Source organism: Corvus kubaryi, unplaced genomic scaffold, assembly GCF_017639235.1.
Source record: "Corvus kubaryi isolate FWS band 111438036 unplaced genomic scaffold, C.kubaryi_AGA036_p1.0 37392, whole genome shotgun sequence".
NCBI lineage: Eukaryota > Metazoa > Chordata > Aves > Passeriformes > Corvidae > Corvus > Corvus kubaryi.
The window spans coordinates 11,791,078-11,801,975 of NW_024581131.1; positions in this window are offsets into that span (position 1 = coordinate 11,791,078).

A 10,898-nucleotide genomic window follows, 5' to 3' on the forward strand; every position below is an offset into this window, starting at 1 on the left:
AGAAGCATTTATTTTTGACACCTTGCTTGGTTTGAATTTGGAGAAGCTATCAGGTCAAATGGGTGCAGTATTTCAGTTTGTTCTCTGTTTGTTAACACCTTCTGACTAGATCAGCACCCAGGAGGAGCACCGAGTCTTATCAAATATTTTGTCTGTAGATGCAGAGAAATTTGGCCTCACCCTTTGTGGTTTTGCAGTATTAATAATGGTTTCTTCTTTGCTGTGTGTACAAATGGGAGTCTGACTGCCTCTAGGTTCTCTGTGGTAGGTGCATTTGCTGGTGGTGTGTGTTAATCCTAGAGCTCGTGTAATTTTTTTTTCACTTTATTCCCCAGCCCTTTTGTAACTCTAGAAGCTGAGAAAATTAACTTTTGGAGAAAGTATGGCTGCAATCTCTGTAACAACAGAACAGAAAAAATAGTTGAAAAGTATAAAATACCTCATTTTGTCAGAGGTTGTCAGTTCCTCAGAAAACCCCAGGGGTGCATGAAATTCTGCCTTTTGCAAGCAAAATCACTAAAGACATGCCTGGGATTTGTGAAGCTGGAATAGGAAAAAAAAATGTTTTGGGAGTGTCTGCTGGGACATTGACTGGAAAGCTCAGGAAAGGCAAGGTCAAGTCCTCCATGTGTCCTGTGGCTGTGAAGCAGGAATGCTGGCTTTTCTGATGTGATTGGAAAAGCAGTCTGTGCCCCAGCTCCCACCCTCACTAGAATTAGTTGAGGTACTGGTGGTGAACAGCCAGGGGTGCCCCGCCACACTTGCACTCTCTTCCCCCCACAGTCTTGCACCAGAGGGCAGGGGCAGTTGGGTTCCATCTGAGGCACATTCCTTGGTCACAACATGGCAGTCACAGAGGTACAAAGAGATTTCCGGGTTTTCTGACCTGCAGGCTTGACAGGAAATACAGTGGAGGGGAAGATAAAAACAAGAAGAGAGCAAGTGAGGTTCTCTCAAGCCAGGGCTTCCCTGCCTTGAATTGGTGCAGATAGAAGAATGGGAGGAAGCAGCCTTTGAGGGCTGCTGGAGAGGCAGGCTTCTATTAATAACCTTGTTTATGTGATCCCAAGGCTTTGTTAGAGGAATTTCTGCAGGCTGAAAGTTTCTTCTCTTGTTGCTTAGGATTTACACACCTCAGTTTTTTACTTTGCTCCAAACAGAGCATTTTTAGAGAACACTTGTATAGAAGAGACTGTCTTTATCCCCCTTTCCCCCACAACCTTTGGTGTCCTCTAAGTAGGCATGAAAATCCTCACATTGCCTCATACCTAGAGCTAAAAGAGCCTTCCTTTTTAGCCACAGTCCCAGTTGAGAAGATTCCCCCCTTTCCGCAGCAGAGCAAAGAATGTTGGCATGCAATTGCAAAAGCCTTTCCGTGCCAGTTCTTTGCTCACCTGTGCTATTTGCAACCAGTGTTTCCTTTAAGCTCTCCCTATTTGTTCCCACCATAGCAAGCATTCAAAAAAGAATTGCGGTTGTTTGTTCTACATCCTTGTGAACTGCCATTGTTTGAAGCAGCCATGGACAAAGACTTGGAGAGTTAAAAAAGAACATTCAACAGTAATTTTTGGCAGTACAGTAGAGCTGGAAAGAGCTGCTTTTAGATGGTGATGCATATTGTTTAGTGGGATATATTGTAAAGTAGTGGGTTTGGGCCCTCTTTAGCCCTCTCAAAACAAGGCATCTGTGATAAACTACCCTGCTATCCCTTTATTTTCTTTTTTCTGCTCTTTCCCCTTCTCAGAACAGTGATATATTCTACTATTCTGATATATGCTACTGATGATTACTCTAGATGCAATAAATTTTTCAGTGGTGCAACACTGAGATGTTCTAAGCAAGTAACAGGGTGTCTCCAGATCACATATCCTGAGAATCCTTTATATCTGCTGCTATCAGACCAATCCTTCCACACCAGAGCAAAAGGAGTTTCAGCCCTTCCCAGTGAGTGACTGAGGGGATGCAGACATGCACAGCTGGTATCAAAATGAGCATCTGAGCTTGGTAAGAGGGCTGCAATCTTCAAGCTGCTGCTGAAGAACTTTGAACACAGTTGAATGAGATGGAAAAGATATTTACTTTGCTGCAGTTAGGATGGAAGAGCTTTTCTGCAGGGTTTGGATTTTTTATTTTTTTAATCTTTGCTTAGTATTTAATTTAAATCAGAAAGTATCTCAATAAAATGGGCAACTGCATTAATTCAGACATGCAGCTTCCAGGAGCGGTCCCACAGTCACAGGAGTTTCTCTCTGCATTAACATATCTATGTTTAAAGCTAGGCCATCTCAGCAACTTTTAGTGTAATGTACTGTATAATTTAACAGACAACAGAAATGGCACAAAACAAAGAGCTATGGTATGAGAGAGAAAGGAAGGAGAGAATATTAAGAAAGCCCTTTAAAATACTACATTTTCCCCAGAGTACCAGAGGAAAAACCCTACAATATGCTCATAGCCCCAGCAACCATGTAAATTTGTGCCACTTTGAGGTCTGCGGGCAGCAGTTTCTCTTCAGTTTTGAAAAACTCAGAAATCCTAAGGCTGGCCCAGCTGCTTGAGAACTGATGCAGGAGCATGTTTACAAGGACAAACATGCTATATAAAGTGCCTCTGTTGTCTGGTGACCAGGCTTGTACCTGTGGTTTGGTACAGTGTGAAAGGTGAAGTCCACACAATGTGAACTGAAGCCAGACCTACAAAGTTAGAATCATCTGGTAAAGCAATTTTTCTTTTTTTTTGCCACGTGCCTCCAGCTGCAGCCAGTGTAAAAGATTTTTAAAGGAAGACAAACATGTCTGAGTGCTGCCCTTGACTCAGTGTAGTGAGTGGGTGGCAGATAGCTCAGGAATTCTTCCACGGCGATACTTAAGATTATTTTAGCGTGCACCTGTAAAGATCTGGGATATCAGAAGTCTCATGTGTGTCCTCTCATGTGCCTCCTAGGAATCCCCCATATCCTAAAGGAATTGACTGTCTGAAAGGTTTACAAAAGAGCCCTTCCTGTGCAGCCTCTGCAGCCCTCACCCAGAGCAAGTGTTCTGCTGGAGGGGTGTGCTCCGTGCCTGGGCCCACAGGGAACCTCTAGGAAAATCCTGCCTTCCCCTGCTAGTAACGAGTAAGTGCTGGAGGCACTTTCCTGTATGTATTGATGCTATGTCTTTTGAAGCTGCAGTTCCCACAGTGCATAAAGGCTGTATCCCTCCCTTTGATGCCAAATGAAGGCTAGGGTCACTGTATTTGACCTTGGTAACTCAAGGTTTGAAATGGAACAAAAAAGAGTCAGTAACCACTTGAAGTAGCCCACGAGGTTTGATCTTGTGTAATGTAATACTCCATGACAAGAGCTTCCACTGTTATGGGAGCAAAGAGTGTGACATACAACACAGGCAATCTCAGCTCCTCAAACAGAGAACTGGGGCAAGCATAACTGTAGAGAGACTCAGTGGTAAACATCTCCTCTTATCCTGTCTGTAAATCCCTTCAATGTGATGAAATTGCCACTACTGGTCCAGTAGCCGAATATGTAAAGCCGTCTGGCAAAATTAAAGCGAGTGGGATTTTCTCCTTTGTGCAAAGAAAAGGCCCGTGCACCAAACTCCACAGTGTTTCCAAACTGTTTTACATGGGAGAGGGCTGTAAAGGGCTCCCTTCTTCAGCTGCTGGTCTAACAACTAGCAGTGCTGACTTTCATTTCTTGAATAAATCATTCTCATTTGGGTGATGGTGCTTCCCTGGACTGTGGCATTATGCCATCTCATTTTCCATAAGCCAGCCTGCAAACACAAAGACTCTGGATTGCTGGCCAAGTGTTGAACAAGAAGAAAATCAGCAGGTCTAATGTTGAAATTATTGATATTATTTTAAAGCAGTCTTGTAAATACAGTGGAATTAGTCCTGTCATCTCAGCCAGAGCAATCAAAAGAGTCATTAAAGTTTAATAAAGTTGAGTGATTCATCTTTTGCTGTAATATTTTCAAATAATTATCCTACTTAAGGTTTAAGCTCCTTGAGAGTGTAGAATCTAGGCAGATGTGAGAAGGGCTGAGAAAGTCTGAATCCAGTATTACCTCCTGCTGCCTACTCTCTTCTCAACTTTGTACCTTTTATTCCTACTAATACCGCTTTGCTGTACTGAGAGTTACAAACTCATTCTTGGTTAACATGTTCCAAAAGTTGCAAAACCCAGATGAGTGCTTGGCCTAAACAGTCTAGGATCTCATCTCTGACAGCTCCCCATCACATCTTGCCTCCTTGTACACTTCTGGTGGCAAACATCCAATATCCGGGCCTTCTGGGGAACACAGCAGCCCTGTCACACGCACAGTGATACGAGGCACAGTGCTGCCCAGAGCCCTGCAGGCGTGGAAGCAAGCCCAGGGACACTTACAGTAGGGGAGAGGATGTAGCTGTACACCTCAGCTCTCTGGTACAGCAGATGGTAACAGCCACTGTTGTGGTGTGTTCAATGGTTAGATGTTTCCAGAGCCTCAGGCCGCTGCTTTGCTTGGCTGAATTCCTATTCATTAATGTTTGCTTTTGAAAGAGATTTATTTAGAAGGGGGGAAAATATGGCACAGAAAACTGTAGTCACCAAAAGAAAGGAGTTTAAAGGCAGGTCCTTATTTCTATCAACAATAAAAGGACTCAGCAGGTTAGCTATTATATCTGTGTATTAAATAAAGGCGTTCACTGTGAGCAGAGTGTGCACACTTACTTCTGTTCAGCTGATAGACACTCATTAAGCTGTAGTGACTAATTTACTTGCAATTGTTTCTCCAAGCCCTAAATCAGAGGCTTGCAAACTGTGCTAATGTCACACCTTCCTTTCCCTGGCATAGAAAGAAGGGCTAAGACACCAACTTATCAGAGACAGGAAAAATGGCCTTGCCTAGAACCTGAGCAGCTAAAAAGTACACCTTAGATCCCAGCTAGGCATTTCAGCTTTGGCTCAACCCAAACAGGATTTGAGTTCACAGGAAATTTTGGTCATGGGGTCAAAATGTGCTTTCCAAGTTTTTCTCGCTATTTTGTACATAATCCTTGGTGATGGATCACTGGACAACATCCCCATATCTATTTCACTCTAATGGAGACTTCCCCTAGAAGGAATCCAATGTGCTTTCTTTGTGCCCAGGCTGAAATAACATTCTTTGTAAGATGGGCTTTTTAACAGCGAAAATCTTCACTGTTTACTGAGGAGTGGGACTGGGCATCTTGATAAAGACAAGCCAGCTTATCTTGTTCCTCAGCACCCCAGAGTGGGCAAGAGACAGGCATATGCTCAGACCCTGGAGTACAAATCAGCAGTGCAGTAATGACTCCAGCTGCTTTGATAATGATTGTAACACACAAGGGCTAAGAAGAGACTGAAGAGCAGGTGGAGTGGCTTGTTCAGGCCCCATCTCAGCCATTCTGCTGTATGCTGTCACCAAGGCACCAGCCTAGCTGGGTATGATTAACCACTTATAGCTCTTTCTTCGCACTGATGGGAAGTGATTCAGAACTGCATTTCTCCCCTTTGAGTGAAGTAGAGAAGGTGTGCTGAGATCACAGGCACCGCCTTGTTTTATTTCCTGATGGCTCTACAAAAATTGAACTGCCTGTGAAAAATGTTCCACCAAGAATGAGGGAGGATTTGGCTTTAAATCACCCTGGTAAGGCACTTTAAATCCCCAAACTACACGGTCAGATATATGTCCTAATCATGGCAGTCAGAGACTCAAATATGAGGTGTCTTTCTTTGAGAGCTGTGCATCTGCTCTGCTATTCCATGATTATCTAATATTTGTAGTATTGGACTGATAATGCAGGAAAAACACCGTTCTCTCACAGGGACCACGTACTTGACCCTTAGCTAGAGAATTTTGCCTTTCACCAGGGAGATGGCATCTTTCCAGGTAGAATGGAAAATCCCTTTCTGGGGAAAACTGTCTCCTCACATGTCAGACCTTTGTGTTAAGACAGAACTAAGATAAATCCACTCAGTTCACACAGAAATTAAGCAGCACTGAATTGCAGTTATCTGGCTTGCCAGTGGTGAGTTATATTCGGTTTTGGGAAGCACTGCGTGCAGTGAAAATAGAAGGCAGTTAAGGCAGCCTCTGGACACATGCATTTCTGCATTTGCAGTGCCTAAATATTTGCCATTTCCCACATGGGGGTGCTGACATGGCATTAACTTTCTGCAAACATTCCCTGAAATGGCAGTCTGGGGACATTCAGCAAAAGGCTTAGTCTGGGTTATGGAACTGAGTGTGCTGTGCTCTGATGTTTGAATCAGCAAGAGAAAGGCTTACGTCCATTGTCCCCACGCAATCATTTCTTTTTACTTTGTGCAGCATGTGACTCTGCCAACTATAAGCAGAGTAAAAGCCTTCCAGAGCAGTTTTAGGGTTTTCTCTTCATTTTCAAATGTAGAAAAAGGCAGCAAAAAGCAGCTGAAGATGGTAGTCCAAGAATAAAACCTAGAATCAGCTTCTCAGTTCATAGTCAGTAAGGGGATTTGCTGGGTAGCTTGTACCCTTGTACCTTGATTTTCTCCTAGCAGCTCCCATAGTTCTGACTTTGATGCTGTCCCAGCATATTTTGCTTTCTTTTCTCTCACCAGGAGGCAGAACATTTTGTCAAATGGAGTTTGGTTTTTTACCTCCATTGAGGGGTGGGGTAGAAAATGCAGAGCTGTAAGATTCAGCAGGAACAGCAGGCACCAAGCCTTTTCCTCCCTGATAAGCACCACGAAAAGGAAATTATCTTGACCCCATAGAAGAGTGGCTGCATCATGCAAAGTGCCTGGAAATCCTTGGCCAAGCAGCTACAGAAAGGTAGCATAGAAACATTCCTGCTGTTCACTCAGAACTGCCCCCCATGCTTTCGACTGGCTTTTTCAAAAAGCAGAGACAGCTCTGTGTGATGCTCAAGAATTTCCCCATACAATTCCTCAAGAACAGAGACAATTGTACTAGGAATTGCATGCCCAGTATTTATGTTCCAGGAAGAGATGAGAAGAGAGAGTGCTTAGCAGTGCTCCCCAGCCCTGCCTCTTCCTGTATCCTTAGCTTCCATATAGTGGTGTCTGTTTATTTGACACAATCCAGAAAATGTAAACAGTTAGTTTAAAATTAGATAGAAAACCTCTAGGGGAATGATGAAATAGAAACATCTTAGATGGCTGCACTCATGATGTATGTTCACTTAGTAAAAGAGGCACAAAGATGAATGCAGTGGCTTGCTTATCACTCACTAAGTGTATGTGAACCACTTGATGAAGTGACATGAGCATGATGTGCCACTTGCCAGCAGTCTGCAGAGACTGCACCCTCCAGTGTCCCTGCCCAATGGAGTGGAAGCTGGAAATAGATGACCCTCTTTAAGGTCCAGTCCCACCCAAACAGCCTCATGATTCTATGATTCTATAACGTTGAGAAATTAATTTATTGACAATTAAAATTTAAATGTAATTACTAATTTGGATAGTGGAAAACAAAAAATGCCAAACGTTAAAACAACGCCTTCATCTGCTCTTGCTCAGGCTCAGCTTCACTCCTTCATTCCAGACTCCTTTACTCTCTCTAGACAGCACAGAGGGGATTTGGGTTATAGTCAGCATGTAGTGGTTTCTCCCTGTTGCTCATTTTTATCTGATACTTTTTCTTTGCCCTGGTTTGGGTTCTCCATGGGCTGCAGTTCCTGTCAGGAAAATCTGGTCCTGTGTGGCTCTTGTGTGAGCTCTCACACAGACTGCAGGGAATATATGCTCTGGTGCCATGGAGCACCTCATCCTCTTCCTCTGACCTTGGTGTTCCCTCTGCTGTTTCTCACTCTTTTTGCTCCCTCTTGTCTCTCTCTGTGGCATTTTCTGCCCTTTCTTAAATACATTTCCGCAGAGGTGCCACCAGCTTAGCTGCCAGGCTCAGCTGTGTCCTGGTGTGGGTCTGTGGTGTAGCTCTCTCCAGCTGGCTGTGTCCAGCGTGATCTCTTCCCACAGGGGCACCCACAGGGGCAGCCTCCCTCTGCCCCACTTGCCACCTACACCCAATACAAGTACACTGGATATTTTAGATCTCCAGCCACCAGAAGTAATGGCTATACAGGCTCCAGGAAAGGTCAGATATATTTGCCCTGGCCTTCCCCTGTTTGCTGATGAAACATTCCCTCCTGCCTCTTAGTCCTGTCTCATAGGACTGCATGGAAAAGGACCACTCCAGAACTGAGAAGCTGGTCCTGGGACTGAAGTGCAGTCTTGGTCATGAGGTTTTTGTATGGGTTTTTTTCTCCATCCTCTAACCGTACCAGAGCCACCCTCACTTGTTGCTAGGTGATATTTTCCTTATGTGGAGTCATAACTTTGTGTGACAAGTGGCCTGAGCAGTGAACCTTTGAGAGAAAAAGCACAGAAAGCTGTGTGCAAGAGATGATGAATCCAGGGAAGTGAAGTAGGGTGGAGACAAATGGAATATGCCAGTATCATGAAGGGAATGATGACGGGCAAACTTTTCCCAAATTGCCTGGTAACATATGTGTAGGATGAGCACAGGTGTTTGGATCGTTTGGATCTACTGAGGTAGAAGACTGAAGATTTACTGACATCTGAACCGTGGATCCCTGGTGGGTACAGTTATCCTCTCACCCTTCTTCAATCCCACTTCCTTTTAGCCTGTTTTCAATCCACCCCTCCAAAGTTATCACATCCCAGTAACCATCAAGATTTCCTTGTCATGCTGTGTCACCAGCACTCTTGGCTGGTGCTTCAGCTGTAAGATAAGATCTTTGGGGCAAGAGGACATTGTTTTCATCAGTGTAATGCAGGGAAGTGTGGCACAGTCCACAGCTTAAGACTTCAAAGGGATGCAACATTATAAAGATGAGAAGAATCCAAACTCCCTGTCACTCTGCATCCCCATATCCACTCACTGGGATCTACCACACTGGTCCCAAAAACCTTGTCATCTTCAACTAAAAATTCATAAAAGCCAAATGTAAATTCTAAATTGAAAGCTCGTGGAAGAGCAACACTGAGAAAGCAGCCTGCCAAGGGGTGACTGTGCAGATAATGAGGGAAATGAACCTGGCCCCTTTGGAACTCCCTTATGCTCTTCTCTCCATCCAAACCTCAAAAATTTAATGGCATGTCTGTGGCAAGGAAACAGTAAATTACTTTTTTTCCACCCTGAGCTACAAGCTGCAGCAATCAGACCCCTGGGAATTCTGACTTCTTCTTCAACTCAGCTGGAAGGATTAATGCAGCAGACTTGAGGGGGTTCCGCTTCAAATCCCAGCTCCCTTGCCTGCCTAATTACCTCCATGTGTATTTGTGCAAGGCTGCATGTTGTCTGGGGTCTGCAGGTGGCACAGTGACCTTTGGGCTATAGGTGCACTCTCCATACCTCACCATATGTTACACGAATGAGCCAAGCAGTGGGAAGGCAATTGTAAGCATCCATGGCCAAGCAATCGCCCTCTGTACAGTGACTGATGGGTTCTGTCTCTCTACCCTCACTTCCTTTATGCTTTCTCCAGCTGTGAAAGGAGAAGGAATTTTCTGGCCCTAGTTTATAATGTTTAATTAAAAAGAAAACTTTCATGCAAAGATAGCTTGTTTCCACAGCTTTGATGTTGGTGCCTGTGGGAAATAGATGAGTTGGAACTGCATTCTGGGTAACAAAATGCAAATGAGCAACTTCAAGCATTCTTGTGAGCTTTTCAAATCTCAAAATCAGAAGAGCCAGATCAATATATTTTCCTAGCGAATTCTGTTGTGCTGGTGCACTTGAGCTACTGATAGTACTGCTTTCTCCAGCTTTCTTAAAGGCCTTTCCAGAAGTCTCCTCAGCTATGTTTTAGTTTGTTCTCAGTGAGGCAGCTGCACCCTTGTGCGAGTGCTCTGTAGGGAATGTTGTGTTTGCAGGGAAAAAGAAGCAGCAGTGAGTGCAATTCCACCCATGAGTGCTCCTAGGGAGCACCCTGCCCCCGGGGAAGCATCTAGCTTTGCAACAATTTCCAGTTGTTCCTTACTTATGATGGGATTGGGTAAGGCAACAGAAATTCCTCTTTGGTATTTGCCCCTTTTCATCTTTGAAGTCTGACAGAAAAAAAAAGACAAAATGCGAACATGTATTTTAGAGAATATGGAAAACCTGTCAAGGGCTTTTGGGGCAAAGGAAGTGGTTCAAAAGAATGGCTCATCTCAGAAATTTGGAGTGCTGGCTACTGGTTCCAGTGGGATAATTCCCATCTACCACACAGGGACATATATATGTCATGCCTTTCAGGCAGCCTGGAATAGAAAACGTGATAACTTCTAATTTATGTTTTTCAGCAGTTTCTTCAAATATATTCTGCTAAGATTTCTGGTCTAGCTTCACAGGATTTCTCTTGTCACAGTTTTGTTAAACTCACCTAAGGCATGTGTTATACACTGAAAACAGATATATAAAGGCAGTATAAAGGGAATACGCTCACTGCCTTTGACTCTTCCTGGAATTAATACTTGCCCCCGGCTTGCCTCCTTCCTGCCATTAGATTGCCTCCAAGAGGGACAAGGCTGAATGAGAAGGACTGCCCGGGGGAGACTGCCCTCAGTGGGCATTGCCACGGGAGATGGCTCAAGTGTCCTGCTGTCTGAATGACCACATGGACGAAGCCTTTTGGAATGGGCTGTGGTAAGGAAGACTGAGTTTTTTTCTTAGTGTCTTTGCAGCCCTGATGGCTACCCAGATGCACAGCCCTGATTTGAAATTCCTATGTGTGTCGCTGGTCCTCCAGCATATCTCTGGAACATGTCCTCAGTGTACTACACAAGAGCTATCTTCAGGCAAGTCATCAGTCCTCCAGATCTGATGGCAGTGCTGTTTGAGCCCTCTCACACTTGCACTTGTCTCTGATCCTCTTCTACCAGGCTT